We start from the raw sequence: 19236 nt of genomic DNA on the forward strand, positions 1-19236 counted from the left end.
TTTTTTTTTTTACCCAATATGACATCCATTTTCTTCCGCTTATCCGAGGTCGGGTTGTGGGGGTAGCAGCCTAAGCAGAGAAGCCCAGACTTCCCTCTCCCAAGCCACTTCGTCCAGCTCTTCTCGGGGGATCCTGAGGCGTTCCCAGGCCAGCCGGCTTACATAGTCTTCCCAATGTGTCCTCTGTCTTCCCCGTGGCCTCCTGCCGGTTGGACTTGCCCTAACAAAAAAAGCAATAAAAATGGATTCAAACACAACTCCTGAACAAAACATGTAAAATGTCTAAAATGCCTTTAATATTGAATCTATGTGAGTTTTACTAGAATCAGTTGTTTTTGTAAGGTTTGCAAATACAAAAATTAGGTTTTACACTTAACTTTATAACTCAATATGTGTGGCAGTTATACTACCACACTCAATATGACAGTTATTTAAACATAACTCCTAACTACACATGACCATTTTCTAATAATGCATGAAGAAATGTATCTTTATGAGTTTTACTAGTAATATTTTCTTTTGTAAGGTTTGCAAAGACACAAGTTAGTTTTTTTTACTCACTTTGACAGTATACTGTCACACTCAATTTCAGTTATTTAAACAAACTCCTAAACCACACATACAAAATGGCTAATAATGCCTGTAGAAATGTATCTTTGTGAGTTTTAATGGAAAACAATATTTTGTAAGGTTTGTAAAGACACAAGTTAGTTTTTTTTACTCAATATAACAGTATAACTGTCATACTATTTATGAAAGTTATATAAACATAACTTCAAAACTACACATGAACATTTTCTAATAATGCATGAAGAAATGTATCTCTGTGAGTTTTACTCGTAACATTTTCTTTTGTAAGGTTTGCAAGACACAAGTTAGGTTTTTTTACTCACTTTGACAGTATACTGTCACACTCAATATCAGTTATTTAAACATAACTCCTAAACCAAACATGCAAAATGGCTAATAATGCCTGTAGAAATGTATCTCTGTGAGTTTTACTGGGAAAACATATTTTGTAAGGTTTGTAAAGACACAAGTTAGTTTTTTGTTTTTTACTGAATAAGACAGTATTACTGTAATACTAAATATGAAAGTTGTATAAACACAACTCCAAAACCAAACATGCATTATGTCTAAAAATGCCTGTGATATTGTATCTGTGAGTTTTACTAGAATCAATTGTTTTTGTAAGATTTGCAAATACAAAATTTAGGTTTTACTCACTATGACAGTTATTTAAACATAAATCCTAAACAACAAATGCAAATAGCTAATAATGCTTGGAGAACTGTATCTTTGTTATAGAGAGCCTGCTGACCAACCATCTCTGTCTGGACTGGAGCCTGCAGTGCCTCAGACTGGAAGTCTCTCCAGAGAGTGGTGAGGACAGCGCAAAAGATATTCAGGAATCCTCTTCCTCCTATCCAGGAGATCGCAAAAAGCGCTGCCTGACCAGGGCTCAGAAAATTTGCAAAGACTCCTCCCACCCCCACCGAGGACTGTTTTCACTGCTGGACTGTAGAAAGAGGTTCCGCAGCCTCCGAAGCAGAACCTCCAGCTTCTGTAACAGCTTCTTCCCTCAGGCCGTAAGACTCTTGAACGCATTATAATTAAATTATCCCCTCAATTCCCCTCAAAATGGATTAACTCGCTGGAATAAAAAAACACAATATAACATACACCCATAAACGTGGGCGCATGTGGAAAAAGTGCAATATATTTATCTGCACAGTAATCTTTTTATTTATATATTTATATATATTTAAGTATATTTATTTATTTTATATATATATTTATATTTATTTATTTATATATGCACCTTATTGCTTTTTTATCCTGCACTACCATGAGCTTATGTAACGAAATTTTGTTATCTGTGCTGTAAAGTTAAAATTTGAATGACAATAAAAAGAAAGTCTAAGTCTTTACCAGAATAATGATCTTTTGTAAGGTTTGCAAAGACACGTTAGTTTGTTTTTTTACCCAATATGACATCCATTTTCTTCCGCTTATCCGAGGTCGGGTTGTGGGGGTAGCAGCCTAAGCAGAGAAGCCCAGACTTCCCTCTCCCAAGCCACTTCGTCCAGCTCTTCTCGGGGGATCCTGAGGCGTTCCCAGGCCAGCCGGCTTACATAGTCTTCCCAATGTGTCCTCTGTCTTCCCCGTGGCCTCCTGCCGGTTGGACTTGCCCTAACAAAAAAAGCAATAAAAATGGATTCAAACACAACTCCTAAACCAAATATGTCTAAAATGCCTGTAATATTGAATCAATGTGAGTTTTACTAGAATCAGTTGTTTTTGTAAGGTGTGCAAAAACAAAAATTAGGTTTAACACTTAATGACTGTATGACTGCCACACTCAATATGACAGTTATTTAAACATAACTCCTAAACTACACATGAACATTTTCTAATAATGCATGAAGAAATGTATCTTAATGAGTTTTACTAGTAACATTTTCTTTTGTAAGGTTTGCAAAGACACAAGTTAGTTTTTTTTTTACTCACTTTGACAGTATACTGTCACACTCAATTTCAGTTATTTAAACATAACTCCTAAACCACACATACAAAATGGCTAATAATGCCTTTAGAAATGTATTTTTGTGAGTTTTAATGGAAAACAATATTTTGTAAGGTTTGTAAAGATACAAGTTAGGTTTTTTTTACTCAATAAAACAGTATAACTGTCATACTATATATGAAAGTTATATAAACATAACTTCAAAACTACACATGAACATTTTCTAATAATGCATGAAGAAATGTATCTCTGTGAGTTTTACTCGTAACATTTTCTTTTGTAAGGTTTGTAAAGACACAAGTTAGTTTTTTTTACTCAATATAACTGTATAACTGTCAAACTAAAAACAAAAGTTATATAAACATAACTCCAAAACCAAACATGCATTATCTCTAAAAATTCAGCACTGCAACTACACATGCACCGGATTTAAACTAAATGTCCCTGCTGCTTAGGTCCGAGTTGCAGGGCTGGCCACCACGCCAACATCATCCAGGGCCCCCAATGCCCCACAATACAAGTAGACGCTGGAGGCACTATTCTGCCAGGACTTTTAGACACCGGGTCCCAAGTGACGCTAATGTCCGAAAGCCTATTTAATGCTCACTTTACCGAAGCTAAGCTCGAAAGGACCCCTACCCTTTTTCGTCTAAGAGCAGCTAATGGCCTGGAAATCCCCTATATCGGCTATGCGGTTCTTGATTTTGAGGTAGAGGGTGTTAAAGTTCCCGAAAGAGGAGTAGTAATTGTTGCGGATCAAAACTGTACACACCCCTTCATAGTAGGTATGAATCTAATCGTGGGTTGTTGGGATGCCGTTTTTAAATGTCCTAAGACCTCTACTCTTCGGCATCTTCAAAAGCAAAAGGTGTGGAGGGAAGCTTTTGCTACATGTTCCCGTATAGAAGCTGTTGCTGCTGAAGATGGCTTGCTAGGCCACGTGAGATTGGCCTCGAAGACTAGTATTACATATCCCCCAAAGGAGATGTTGGTGTGGGGCTAACTACTGCGCCCTGGTGGAGCCCATGCCCGGTGCAGTTGGCGTGGCAAAATCACTGGTCGTGATGAACAGAGGTAGGCTGCCCCTCCGTGTTTATAACCCCCATTCCTACAGTATTTCCTTAAAACGATTTAAAAAGATAGGGCAGCTGTTTTGTGTTGATGATAGTGATGTGCATGGAGCTGAGGATCTGTGTTTATCTCTAGATGTGGTAGAAGTGTCACTCATTGATGCCACAGCCCAAACCAATCCAGAACTGTCCCCAGATGTTAGGGATTTGAGTGATAAGCCGGATCTGTCTGAGCAGCAACAGGTGCAGCTACGCGCCCTGCTGGCGAAGTGGGAGAAGGTGTTTGCACAACATGAGGACTTTGGAAGGACCAGTGTTGTGCAACACAGGATACTGACTGGAGATTCCGCCCTACCAGGGAGAGATACCTGACCCATCCCGTCTCTGTTGTATAAGGAAGTGAAGACACTGCATGCTTTCAGGTATGCTTGAACAGAGAGTGATAAAGGAAAGCTGCAGTCCCTGGGCAGCGCCTATAGTGTTAGTCCGCAAAAAGGATGGGAGTTGGCGCTTTTGTGTAGACTACCGGAGGTTAAACTCAGTTACACATAAAGACGCCTTTCCGTTCCCCTGAATCGAAGAGACCCTTACTGGTCTGAGCAAATCTGAATGGTTTTCGACCTTAGACCTCGCTAGTGGGTATTGGCAAGTGGAGGTGCACCCGGACGATCGTGTAAAAACTGCATTTACAACTCCCCTCGGACTGTTCGAGTTTGAACGCATGCCATTTGGTCTATGCAATGCAGCTGCCACTTTCCAACGGCTTACACATCATTGTTTGAATGGTCAAATAGCGGAATCATTGTTGGTTTATCTTGATGACATAATAATTTTTTCTGTTGAGGGACGGCGTGGCGCAGTGGAAGAGTGGCCGTGCGCAACCCAAGGGTCCCTGGTTCAATCCCCACCTAGTACCAACCTCGTCATGTCCGTTGTGTCCTGAGCAAGACACTTCACCCTTGCTCCTGATGGGTGCTGGTTAGCGCCTTGCATGGCAGCTCCCTCCATCAGTGTGTGAATGGGTAAATGTGGAAGTAGTGTCAAAGCGCTTTGAGTACCTTGAAGGTAGAAAAGTACAACCCATTTATCATGTATTTATCATTTATTTCACTGCCCATCTACAGCACCTGGACCAGGTGTTTGAACGGTTGCAGCGACATGGACTTAAACTCAAGCCCTCTAAGTGCAAGCTCTTTCAGCGTGAGGTGAAATTCTTGGGACATGTGGTGGATCGGGATGGAGTGAGACGGGACCCAGGTAAAATTAAGGCAGGACAGGACTGGGCCGCTCCGACCACTGTCAAGGAAGTGAGAGCGTTTCTTGGATTGGCAGGCTATTACCAACGTTTTGTGGCTGGGTTTGCTAAAATAGCCCGTCCCCTAAATACATGTCGGTGGGACGGCCTCACTGGCAAGAAGGCAGAGGCCCACAAAATAGTGTGGACACCAGAGTGTCAGACGTCCTTTGAAGAGCTAAAAAAGGCTTTGACCGACAGTTGCCTGCCCGCTATGCAGACGAGAGTTCCCCCCGTTGCAGGGACTGACAACGATAATGTATGGGGGGGATGTGATGGGACACAAGTAGGGGATTTTATTTTTTTTGTTTCATTGTCATGCATGTCTGAGTGTTTTTATTGTTGTAGATTTAAATTGCATGTTTTTACATTTTACAATTTGATTGTATTTTTAATTGCATGTTTTTACACTTTGAGGACTTTGACTGTATTTTTAATTGCATAATTTTATTCCTTGTGGACTTTGCTGGCATTTTAAGACGTTGCCCCTTTTAGCTTGTTGCCCCTGACAACCAAAGTGCCCAATCGAACGGCACCTGAAATCAGACGCACCTGTGGAGCATTAGGGCTGCACACATTTAAAAAGGAGCGACCAGGAGGATCGTCAGGCTTAACAAGGAGGACCGGGTGAACGCGCGCAGGTTGAGAAGGAATCCCCAGGACTACCCAGCAGACCCGCAGGCTACCGAAAAGAATCCCCAGAGTCCCACAATACGCAGGGGCAGAGGAAACTCTGCCTCCAAAGTAAGTGTCGTGCCTTGTGGATTTGCAGGGGTATTTAACTGCCTTGGGCTGTGGGCTTGTGGCTCGTGTGTCGTGCGCTGGCTGTGTGGTTCTGTGAGCAGGAGCAATCGAACACGATTCATAAACCAATGATGTATTATGTCTAAAAATGCCTGTAATATTTTATCCATGTGAGTTACTACAATCGGTTGTTTTTGTAAGGTTTGCAAATACAACAATTAGGTTTTACACATAATGACAGTATAACTGCCACACCCAATCAGTAGTTTTTTTTACTCAATATGACAGTAATATTTTTACAATCCTGAGATAATGCAAAAAAAGCAAAAAAAAATGTATTGCAACATAATTCCTAAACCAACAATGCAAAATGTCTAAAAATACCTGTAATATTAAAACTATGTGACAATTACTGTAATCAGTTTTTGAAAGATTTGCAAATACAAAAATTTGGTTTTACGCATAGACATATAACTGCCACCTAAATATGACAGTTGTTTAAAACATAACTCCTAAACCACACATGCAAAGTGGCTAATAATGCCTGGAGGAATGTATCTTAGTATGTTTTACTAGAATAATGATCTTTTGTAAGGTTTGCAAAGACACAAGTTAGTTTTTTTACTCAATATGACAGTTTTACTGTCATACTAAATATGAAAGTTATATAAACATAACTCTAAAACTAAACATGCATTATGTCTAAAAATGCCTGTAATATTGTATCTATGTGAGTATTACTAGAATCAGTTGTTTTTGTAAGGTTTGCAAATACAAAAATTAGGTTTTACTCACTATGCCAGTTATTTAAACATAACTCCTAAACAACAAATGCAAAATGGCTAATAATGCCTGGAGATGTATCTTTGTGAGTTTTACTAGAAAACATATAATTTGTAAGGTTTGCAAAGACACAAGTTAGTTTTTTTACTCAAGATGACACTGTCATACTAATAAGAAAGTTGTATAAACATAATTTCAAAACTACACATGCAATCCGTCTAAAAATGCCTGTAATATTGAATCTATGTGAGTTTTACCAGAATCAGGTATTTTGGTAAGGTTTACAATTACAAAAATTAGGTTTTACTCATAATGACAGTATAACTGCCACATTCAATATGGCAGTTATTTAAACATAACCCCTAAACCACATGCAAAATGGCTTATAATGCCTGGAGATGTATCTTTGTGAGTTTTACTAGAAAACATATAATTTGTAAGGTTTGTAAAGACACAAGTTAGTTTTTTTTACTCAATATAATAGCATAACTGTCATACTAAATCTATCCATTTTCTTCCGCTTATCCGAGGTCGGGGTTGCGGGGGCAGCAGCCTAAGCAGAGAAGCCCAGACTTCCCTCTCCCCAGCCACTTCGTCCAGCTCTTCTCGGGGGATCCCGAAGCGTTCCCAGGCCAGCCGGCTGACATAGTCTTCCCAATGTGTCCTGGGGCTTCCCCGTGGCCACCTGCCGGTCGGACTTGCCCTAACGAAAAAAGCAATTAAAATGTATTCAAACACAACTCCTAAACCAAACATGTGAAATGTCTAAAATGCCTGCAATATTGAATCTGTGAGTTTTACTAGAATCAGTTGTTTTTGTAAGGTTTGCAAATACAAAAATTAGGTTTAACACTTAATGACAGTAACATTTTCTAATGCATGAAGAAATGCATCTTTTGTGAGTTTTACTAGTAACATTTTCTTTTGTAAGCATTGCAAAGACACAAGTTAGTTTGTTTTACTCACTATGACTTTACTGTCACACTCAATATGACAGTTATTTAAACATAACTCCTAAACCGCACATACAAAATGGCTAATAATGCCTGTAGAAATGTATCTTTGAGTTTTACTGGGAACAATATTTTGTAAGGTTTGTAAAGACACAAGTTAGTTTTTTTTTTTTTACTCAATATGACAGTATTACTGTAATAGTAAATATGAAAGTTATATAAACACAACTCCAAAACCAAATATGCATTATGTCTAAAAATGCCAGTGATATTGTATCTGAGTTTTACTAGAATCAATTGTTTTTGTAAGGTTTGCAAATACAAAATTTAGGTTTTACTCACTATGACAGTTATTTAAACATAAATCCTAAACAACAAATGCAAATAGCTAATAATGCTTGGAGAACTATACTTTGTTATAGAGTGCCTGCTGACCAACAGCATCTCTGTCTGGACTGGAGCCTGCAGTGCCTCAGATTGGAAGTCTCTCCAGAGAGTGGTGAGGACGGCGGAAAAGATCTTCAGGAATCCTCTTCCTCCTATCCAGGAGATCGCAAAAAGCGCTGCCTGACCAGGGCTCAGAAAATTTGCAAAGACTCCTCCCACCCCCACCAAGGACTGTTTTCACTGCTGGACTCTAGAAAGAGGTTCTGCAGCCTCCGAAGCAGAACCTCCAGCTTCTGTAGCAGCTTCTTCCCTCAGGCCGTAAGACTCTTGAACGCATTATAATTAAATTATCCCCTCAACTCCCCTCGAAATGGATTAACTCGCTGGAATAAAAAAAAACCCAATATAACATACACCCATAAACGTGGGCGCACGTGGAAAAAGTGCAATATATTTATCTGCACAGTAATCTTTTTATTTATTTATTTATATATATTTAAGTATATTTATTTATTTTATATATATATTTATATTTATTTATTTGTATATGCACCTTATTGCTTTTTTAACCTGCACTACCATGAGTTTATGTAACGAAATTTTGTTATCTGTGCTGTAAAGTTCAAATTTGAATGACAATAAAAAGAAAGTCTAAGTCTTTACCAGAATAATGATCTTTTGTAAGGTTTGCAAAGACGCAAGTTAGTTGTTTTTTTTACTCAATATAACAGTATAGCTGTCATACTATATATGAAAGTTATTTAAACATTACTCCAAAACCAAACCTGTATTATGTCTAAAAATGCCTGTAATATTGTATCTGTGTGAGTTTTACTAAAATCAGTTGTTTTTGTAAGGTTTTCAAATACCAAAATTAGGTTTTATTTACTTTGACAGTTATTTAAACATAACTCCTAAACAACAAATGCAAAATAGCTAATAATGCTTGGAGAGATGTATCTTTGTTTGTTTTACTAGAATGATTATATTTTGTAAAGTTTGCAAAGACACAAGTTAGTTTTTTTTACTTAATATGACAGTATAACTGTCATACTAAATCCATCCATTTTCTTCCGCTTATCCGAGGTCGGGTTGCGGGGGCAGCAGCCTAAGCGGAGAAGCCCAGACTTCCCTCTCCCAAGCCACTTCGTCCAGCTCTTCTCGGGGGACTCTGAGGCGTTCCCAGGCCAGCCGGCTTACATAGTCTTCCCAATGTGTCCTCTGTCTTCCCCGTGGCCACCTGCCGGTCGGACTTGCCCTAACGAAAAAAGCAATAAAAATGGATTCAAACACAACTCCTAAACCAAATATGTATAATGTCTAAAATGCCTGTAATATTGAATCAATGTGAGTTTTACTAGAATCAGTTGTTTTTGTAAGGTTTGCAAAAACAAAAATTAGGTTTAACACTTAATGACTGTATGACTGCCACACTCAATATGACAGTTATTTAAACATAACTCCTAAACTACACATGAGCATTTTCCAATAATGCAGAAGAAATGTATCTTTGTGAGTTTTACTAGTAACATTTTCTTTTGTAAGGTTTGCAAAGACACAAGTTAGTTTGTTTTACTCACTATGACTTTACGGTCACACTCCATATGACAGTTATTTAAACAAAACTTCTAAACCACACATGCAAAATGGCTAATAATGCCTGTTGAAATGTATCTTTGAGAGTTTTACTGGGAAAAAATATTTTGTAAGGTTTGTAAAGACAAGTTAGTTTTTTTTATTAAATATAACAGTATAGCTGTCATACATATGAAAGTTATAGAAACATAACTCCAAAACCAAACATGCATTATGTCTAAAAATGCCTGCAATATTGTATCTGTGTGAGTTTTACTACAATCAGTTGTTTTTGAAAGGTTTGCAAATACAAATTTTAGGTTTAAATCACTATGACAGTTATTTAAACATAACTCCTAAACAACAAATGCAAAATAGCTAATAATGCTTGGAGAGATGTATCTTTGTTATAGAGAGCCTGCTGACCAACAGCATCTCTGTCTGGACTGGAGCCTGCAGTGCCTCAGACTGGAAGTATCTCCAGAGAGTGGTGAGGACGGCGGAAAAGATCATCAGGACTCCTCTTCCTCCTATCCAGGAGATCGCAAAAAGTGTTGCCTGACCAGGGCTCAGAAAATGTGCAAAGACTCCTCCCACCCCCACCAAGGACAGTTTTCACTGCTGGACTCTAGAAAGAGGTTCCGCAGCTTCCGAAGCAGAACCTCCAGGTTCTGTAACAGCTTCTCCCTCAGGCCGTAAGACTCTTGAACGCATCATAATTAAATTATCTCCTCAACTCCCCTCAAAATGAATTAACTCGCTGGAATGAAAAAGACAAGATAACATACATCCATAAACGCGGGTGCATGTAAAAAAGGGCAATATATTTATCTGCACAGTAATCTCTTTATCTATTTATAAATATATATATTTTATATAAATATATATATATATATATATATATATATATATATATATATAGTATTTATATATTATTTATATATATTTATTTATCGAAATATGCACCTTATTGCTTTTTTATCCTGCACTACATTTCGTTCTTATCTGTGCTGTAATGTTCAAATTTGAATCACAATAAAAAGAAAGTCAAAGTCGAAGTCTAAGTCTTTACTAGAATAACGATCTTTTTTAAGGTTTGCAAAGACACAAGTTAGTTTTTTTTTTACTCAATGGTAATATACAGTATAACTGTCATACTAAATATGAAAGTTGTATAAACATAACTCCAAAACCAAACATGCAATCCGTCTAAAAATGCATGTAATATTGAATCTATGTGAGTTTTACCAGAATCAGATATTTTGGTAAGGTTTACAATTACAAAAATTAGGTTTCACTCATAATGACAGTATAACTGCCACATTCAATTTGACATGTATTTAAACATAACTCCTAAACCACACATGCACAATGGCTAATAATGCCTGGAGAAATGTCTCTTTGTGAGTTTTACTGGAAAAAAAACATTTCGTAATGTTTGTACCGACACAAGTTAGTTTTTTTTACTCAATATGACAGTGTTACTGTCATACTAAATATGAAAGTTTTATAAACATAACTCCAAAACCAAACATGCATTATCTCTAAAAATGCCTGTAATTTTGTATCCATGTGAGTTTTACTAGAATCAGTTGATTTTGTAAGGTTTGCAAATACAAAATATGGGTTTTACTCACAGTATACTGGCACACTCAATCTGTCAGTTATTTAAACATAACTCCTAAACCACACATGCAAAATGGCTAATAATGCCTGGAGAAATGTCTCTTTGTGAGTTTTGCAGGAAAAAAAATATTTTGTAAGGTTTGTAGACACAAGTTAGTTTTTATTACTCAATATGACAGTATTACTGTAATACTAAATATGAAAGTTATACAAACACAACTCCAAAATCAAACATGCATTATGTCTAAAAATGCCTGCAATATTTTACTAGAATCAGTTGTTTTTGTATGGTTTGCAAATACAAAAATTAGGTTTTACTCACTATGACAGTTATTTAAACATAACTCCTAAACAACAAATGCAAAATGGCTAATAATGCTTGGAGACTTTGTTAGATTTACTAAAACAATGATCTTTTGTATGGTTTGCAAAGACACAAGTTTGTTTTTTGTACTCAATATGATAGTTGTATAAACATAACCCCAAAACCAAACATGTAATCCGTCTAAAAATGCCTGTAATATTGAATCTTTGTGAGTTTTACCAGAATCAGGTATTTTGGTAAGGTTTAAAATTACAAAAATTAGGTCATAATGACAGTATTACTGCCACATTCAATATGACAGTTATTTAAACATAACTCCTAAACCACACATGTAAAATGGCTAATAATGCCTGTAGATATGTATCTTTATGAGTTTTGCTAGAAAAAATATATTTTGTAAGGTGTGCAAAGACACAAGTTAGTTTTTTTTACTTAATATGACAGTATAACTGTCATACTAAATCCATCCATTTTCTTTCGCTTATCCGAGGTCGGGTTGCAGGGGCAGCAGCCTAAGCAGAGAAGCCCAGACTTCGCTCTCCCCAACCACTTTGTCCAGCTCTTCTCGGGGGATCCCGAGGCGTTCCCAGCCCAGCCGGGAGACATAGTCTTCCCAATGTGTCCTGGGTCTTCCCCGCGGCCTCCTGCCCGTCGGACTTGCCCTAATGAAAAAAGCAATAAAAATGTATTCAAACACAACTCTAAACCAAACATGTAAAATGTCTAAAAATGCCTGTAATATTGAATCTATGTGAGTTTTACCAGAATCAGGTATTGTGGTAAGATTAACATTTACAAAAATTAGGTTTTACTCATAATAACAGTATAACTGCCACATTCAATTTGACATTTATTTAAACATAACTCCTAAACCACATGTGCACAATGGCTAATAATGCCTGGAGAAATGTCTCTTTGTGAGTTTTACTGGAAAAAAATATTGTTTAAGGTTTGTACAGATACAAGTTAGTTTTTTTTATTCAATATGACAGTATTACTGTCATACTAAATATGAAAGTTATATAAACATTACTCCAAAACCAAACATGCATTATGTCTAAAATGCCTGTGATATTGTATCCATGTGAGTTTTAGTAGAATCATTTGTTTTCATAAGGTTTGCAATTACAAAATATGGGTTTTACTCACTATGACAGTATACTGTCACACTCAATCTGACGGTTATTTAAACATATGTCCTAAACCACACATGCAAAATGGCTAATAATGCCTTGAGTTATGTATCTTTGTGAGTTTTACTAGAAAAAATATATTTTGTAATGTTTGCAAAAACACAAGTTAGTTTTTTACTTAATATGACTGTCATACTAAATCCATCCATTTCTTCCTGCTTAACCGAGGTCAGGTTGCGGGGGCAGCAGCCTAAGCAGAGAAGCCCAGACTTTCTTCTCCCCAGCCACTTCGTCCAGCTCTTCTCGGGGGATCCCAGGCGTTTTCAGTCCAGCCAGGAGACATAAATAGATAGATAGATAGATAGATAGATAGATAGATAGATAGATAGATAGATAGATAGATAGATAGATAGATAGATAGATAGATAGATAGTACTTAATTGATTCCTTCAGGAGAGTTCCCTCAGGAAAATTTAAATTCCAGCAGTAGTGTACAAAATTTTAAAAAGTGAAAAGTAAATAATGGGGGTATAAATTGAAACAAAATAGAAACATATTACAATAGAATAAAAATAAAAAGCAACAATGAGAATAAAAATATAACAGTAAAATAAGAATATAACATGAGAAACTAGGCAGTAGTGACCATGTTTTGAAAAAATATTGCACTCTTATTGATTTGCATCCCCTGTCATCCTAGTAGCCCCCTCCCCCCAGAGGAGAGTTGTACAGTCTAATGGCGTGTGGGACAAAGGACAGCCGCCTCAGGAAGTACAGCTCTGTCCTTTCCTGTACAAGTGGTCTGTGTTAACAGTCCAGTCCAGCTTATTGTCCACCCACATCCCAAGGTACTTGAATGATAGTCTTCCCAATGTGTCCTGGGTCTTCCCCCTGGTCTCCTGCCGGTCGGCCTTGCCCTAACGAAAATAGCAATACAAAATGTATTCAAACACAACTCCTAAACCAAACATGTAAAATGTCTAAAAATGCCTGTAAAATTGAATCTATGTTTTACTAGAATCAGTTGTTTTTATAAGGTTTGCAAATACAAAATTAGGTTTTACACATAATGACAGTATAACTGCCACACTCAATATGACAGTTATTTAAACATAACTCCTAAACCACACATGAAAAATGTCTAATAATGCGTGAAGAAATGTATCTTTGTGATTTTTATTAGAAACGTTTTCTTTTGTGAGGTTTGCAAAGACACAAGTTAGTTTTTTTTACTCAATATGACAGTGTAACTGCCACACTCACTATGACAGTTATTTAAACATAACTCCTAAACTCATACTTGCCAACAATGAGACCTCCGATTTCAGGAGGTGGGGGTGGGGAAGGCGTGGTCGGGGGTGGGGTGGGGGCGTGGTTGGGGGTGTGGTTAAGAGGGGAGGAGTATATTTAGAGCTAAAATCACCAAGTCAAGTATTTCATATATATATATATATATATATATATATATATATATATATATATATATATATATATATATATATATATATATATATATATATATAAATATATATATATATAAATAAATATATATATATATATATATATATATATATATATATATATATATATATATATATATATATATATATATATATATATATATAAAAATATATATATATATATACATACACACATATATAAGAAAAACTTGACTTTCAGTGAATTCTAGCTATATATATATAAAAATAAAATAAATACTTGAATTTCAGTTTTCATTTATTTACACATATACACACACATAACACTCATCTACTCATTGTTGAGTTAAGGGTTGAATTGTCCATCCTTGTTCTATTCTCTGTCACTATTTTTCTAACCATGCTGAACACCCTCTCTGATGATGCATTGCTGTGTGGCACGCACAAAAGTGCTTTCATCAAATGCACGAGAGTCTGGAATTTTCCACCCCTCCTGAGCATGGCCAAAAACCGGTCAATCTTTGCTTCCTGAGGAAGATCTTCACTGCCAAGCACTTGGTACTCCACTACTTCTTCCCGGAGGCTATCCAGGTCCATTCGCAGCTGCGGCTTGGAACTTATAAGCGTGTTTCTTCATCTTACTCGTCGTCGGCGTCGCCATGGCTGTATCTTCCGCGTTCTTCTGCTTCGTCTCCTTGTTGTGTGCGCAGTTGTGCGCTGCACTCTCTAAAAGCCCTGGATGTTATTGTCACATATGCATGTACAGTAGATGGCAGTATTTCCCTGTTTAAAGAGTGTCACAACATTGCTGTTTACGGCAGACAAACTGCTTTACGGTAGACGAAAACGTGACTGCTGTTGTTTAGTGTTGTTACTGCGCTGGGAGGACGTTAATGAAACTACCTAACAATAAACCCACATAAGAAACCAAGAACTCGCCCTCGATCATTCTACAGTTATAATGTGATTGGGCAGGCATGCTGTTTATATCGTGGGAAAGCAGACGTGAATACAGGCTGTCCTCACTCAGGTCAGCCTGAATTTCGGGAGATTTTCGGGAGAAAATTTGTCCCGGGAGGTTTTCGGGAGAGGCGCTGAATTTCGGGAGTCTCCTGAAAAATCCAGGAAACTTGGCAAGTATGCCTAAACTACACATAAAAAATGGCTAATAATGCCTGAAATAAGGCATTCTTGTGAGTTTTACTCGAAACATATGCTTTTTTAAAGCTTGCAAACACAAAAAGTATTTGTTTTCCTCAATATGACAGTAAAGATCTTAATGATATAATGCGAAATAAGCAATAACAATGTATTCCATCATAATTCCTACACCAAATAAGCAAAATGTCTAAAAATGCCTGTAATATTGAATCTGTGTGAGTTTTACTAAAATCAGTTGTTTTGGTAAGGTTTACAAATACAAAAATGAGGTTTTACTCTTTATGACAGTTATTTAAACATAACTCCATCCATCCATCCATCCATTTTCTTCCGCTTATCCGAGGTCGGGTCGCGGGGGCTGCAGCCTAAGCAGGGAAGCCCAGACTTTCCTCTCCCCAGCCACTTCGTCCAGCTCCTCCCGGGGGATCCCGGGGCATTCCCAGGCCAGCCGGGAGAGATAAGCTTCCCGTTTCCTGGGTCTTCCTGGGCCTCCTACCGGTCGGACGTGCCCGAAACACCTCCTTAGGGAGGCGTTCGGGTGGCATCCTGACCAGATGCCCGAACCACCTCATCTGGCTCCTCTCGAAATGGAGGAGCAATGGCTTTACTTTGAGCTCCTCCCGGATGACAGAGCTTCTCACCCTATCTCTAAGGGAGAGCCCCGCCACCCGGCGGAGGAATCTCATTTCGGCCGCTTGTACCCGTGATCTTGTCCTTTCGGCCATGACCATAGGTGAGGATGGGAACGTAGATCGACCGGTAAATCGAGAGCTTTGCCTTCCGGCTCAGTTCCTTCTTCACCACAACGGATCAATACAGCGTCCGCATTACTGAAGACGCCGCACCGTTCCGCCTGTCGATCTCACGATCCACTCTTTCCTCACTCGTGAACAAGACTCTGAGGTCCTTGAACTCCTCCACTTGGGGCAAGATCTCCTCCCCAACCCGGAAATGGCACTCCACCCTTTTCCGGGCGAGAACCATGGACTCTGACTTGGAGGTGCTGATTCACATCCTAGTCACTTCACACTCGTCTGCGAACCGATCCAGTGAGGGCTGAAGATCTTGGCCAGATGAAGCCATCAGGACCACATCATCTGCAAATAGCATAGACCTAATCCTGCAGACACCAAACCGGATCCCCTCAACGCCCTGACTGCGCCTAGAAATTCTGTCCATAAAGGCTATGAACAGAATCGGTGACAAAGGGCAGCCTTGGCGGAGTCCAACCCTCACTAAACGGGTCCAACTTACTGCCGGCAATGCGGACCAAGCTCTGACTCTTGCAAAGGGAGCGAACCGCCACAATAAGACAGTCGTTACCCCATACTCTCTGAGCACTCCCCACAGGACTTCCCGGGGTAAATGGTCGAATGCCTTCTCCAAGTTCATAAAGCACATGTAGACTGGTTGGGCACACTCCCATGCACCCTCAAGGACCCTGCCGAGAGTATAAAGCTGGTCCGCAGTTCCACGACCAGGACGTAAACCACACTGTTCCTCCTGAATCTGAGGTTTGACTATCCGGCATAGCCTCTTCTCCAGTACACATGAATAGACCTTACCGGGAAGACTGAGTGTGATCTCACGATAGTTGAAACACACCCTCTGGTTCCCCTTCTTAAAGAGAGGAACCACCACCCCGGTCTCCCAATCCAGAAGTACCGCCTCCGATGTCCACGCGATGTTGCAGAGTCTTGTCAACCAAGACAGCCCCACAGCATCCAGAGCCTTAAGGAACTCCGGACGGATCTCATCCACCCCCAGGGCGTTGCCATTGAGGAGCTTTTTGACCTCAGCCTCAGAAATAGGAGAGCCCACCACAGATTCCCCAGGCACTGCTTCCTCATAGGAAGACATGTTGGTGGGAATAAGGAGGTCTTCGAAGTATTCCCTCCACCGATCAATAACAGCTGCAGTAGAGGTCAGCAGCGCACCATCCTCACCATACACGGTGTTACAGTGCACTGCTCCCCCTCCTTGAGCCGGCGGATGGTGGTCCAGAATCGCTTCGAAGCCGTCTGGAAGTCGTTTTCCATGGCTTCTCCAAACTCCTCCCATGTCCGAGTTTTTGCCTCTGCGACCGCTGAAGCCGCACTTCGCTTGGCCTGTCGGCTGCCTCTGGAGTCCCATGAGCCAAAAGGACCCGATAGGCTCTTTCTTCAGCTTGACGGCATCCCTCACTGCTGGTGTCCACCAGCGGGTTCTAGGATTACCGCCACGACAGGCACCAAACTCCTTGCGGCCACAGCTCCAATCAGCCGGCTCGACAAGAGAGGCACGGAACATGGTCCACTCAGACTCAATGTCCAGCGCCTCCCTCGTGACATGTTCAAAGTTCTTCCGGAGGCGATCCCAGCAAACCCTCACAATGCGTTTGGGCCTGCCAGGTCTGTCAGGCATCCTCCCCCACCATCGCAGCCAACTCACCACCATGTGGTGATCGGTAGAAAGCTCCGCCCCTCTCTTCACCCGAGTGTCCAAAACATGAGACCGCAAATCCGATGACACAACTACAAAATCGATCATGGAACTGCGGCCTAGGGTGTCCTGATGCCAAGTGCACATATGGACACCCTTATGTTTGAACTTGGTGTTTGTTATTGACAATCTGTGACGAGCACAAAAGTCCAATAACAAAACACCACTCGGGTTCAGATCCGGGCGGCCATTCTTCCCAATCATGCCTCTCCAGGTTTCACTGTTGTTGCCAAGATGAGCGTTGAAGGCCCCCAGTAGAACGAGGGAATCACCCGGTGGAGCACTTTCCAGTACTCCCTCGAGTGAATCCAAAAAGGGTGGGTACTCTGAGCTGCCGTTTGGCGCGTAAGGCCAAACAACAGTCAGGACCCGTCCCCCCACCCGAAGGCGGAGGAAAGCTACCCACTGGTCCACTGGGTTGAACTCCAACGTGCAGGCTTTGAGCCGGGGGGCAACAAGAATTGCCACCCGAGCCCGTCGCCTCTCAACGCAAGCATTATAACTCCAAAACAACAAATGCTAATAATGCTTGGAAAAATGTATCTTTGTTAGTTTTACTAGAATAATAATCTTTTGTAAGGTTTGCAGACACAAGTTGTTTTTTTTTACTCAATATGACAGTATAACTGTCATACTAAATATGAAAGTTGTATAAACATATCTCCAAAACCAAACATGCAATCCATCTAAAGATGCCTGTAATATTGAATCTATGGAAAAAAGTTTTTTTACTCAATATGACAGTATAACTGTCATACTAAATCCATCCATTTTCTTCCGCTTATCCGAGGTTGGGTTGCGGGGGCAGCAGCCTAAGCAGAGAAGCCCAGACTTCCCTCTCCCCAGCCACTTTGTCCAGCTCTTCTCGGGGGATCCCGAGGCGTTCCCAGGCCAGCCTGAGACATAGTCTTCCCAATGTGTCCTGGGTCTTCCCCGTGGCCTCCTGCCGATCGGACTTGCCCTAACGAAAAAAGCAATAAAAATGTATTCAAACATGTGAAATGTCTAAAAATGCCTGAAATATTGAATCTATGTGAGTTTTACTAGAATCAGTTGTTTTTGTAAGGTTTGCAAATACAAAATCTTTTTGTTTTACTGGAAAAACATAGTTTGTAATGTTTGTAAAGACACAAGTTAGTTTTACTCAAGATGACAGTATAACTGTCATAATACATATGAAAGTTATATAAACATAATTCCAAAACCAAACATGCATTATGTCTAAAAATACCTGTAAAATTGTATCCATGTGAGTTTTACTAGAATCATTTTTTTTTGTCGTTACTAAATCCATCCATTTTCTTCCGCTTAACCGAGGTCGGGTTGCGGGGGCAGCAGCCTAAACAGAGAAGCCAAGACTTTCCTCTCCCCAGCCACTTCTTCCAGCTCTTCTTGGGGGAACCTGAGGCGTTCCCAGGCCAGCCGGGAGACATAATCTTCCCAATGTGTCCTGGGTCTTCCCCGTGGCCTCCTGCCGGTCGGACTTGCCCTAAACACCTCCCTCGGGAGGCGTCGGGTGGCATCCTGAGCAGATGCCCGAACCACCTCACCTGGCTCCTCTCAATGTGGAGGAGCAGCGCTTTACTCTGAGTTTCTCCCGGGTGACAGAGCTTCTTATCCTATCTCTAAGGGAGAGACCCGCCACCCGGCGGAGGAAACTCAATTTGGCCGCTTGTACCCGTGATCTTGTCTTTTCGGTCATAACCATGACCATGGGTGCAGGATGGGAATGTAGATC

The sequence above is a fragment of the Nerophis lumbriciformis genome, linkage group LG21 (genome assembly GCF_033978685.3).
Source record: "Nerophis lumbriciformis linkage group LG21, RoL_Nlum_v2.1, whole genome shotgun sequence".
Lineage (NCBI taxonomy): Eukaryota > Metazoa > Chordata > Actinopteri > Syngnathiformes > Syngnathidae > Nerophis > Nerophis lumbriciformis.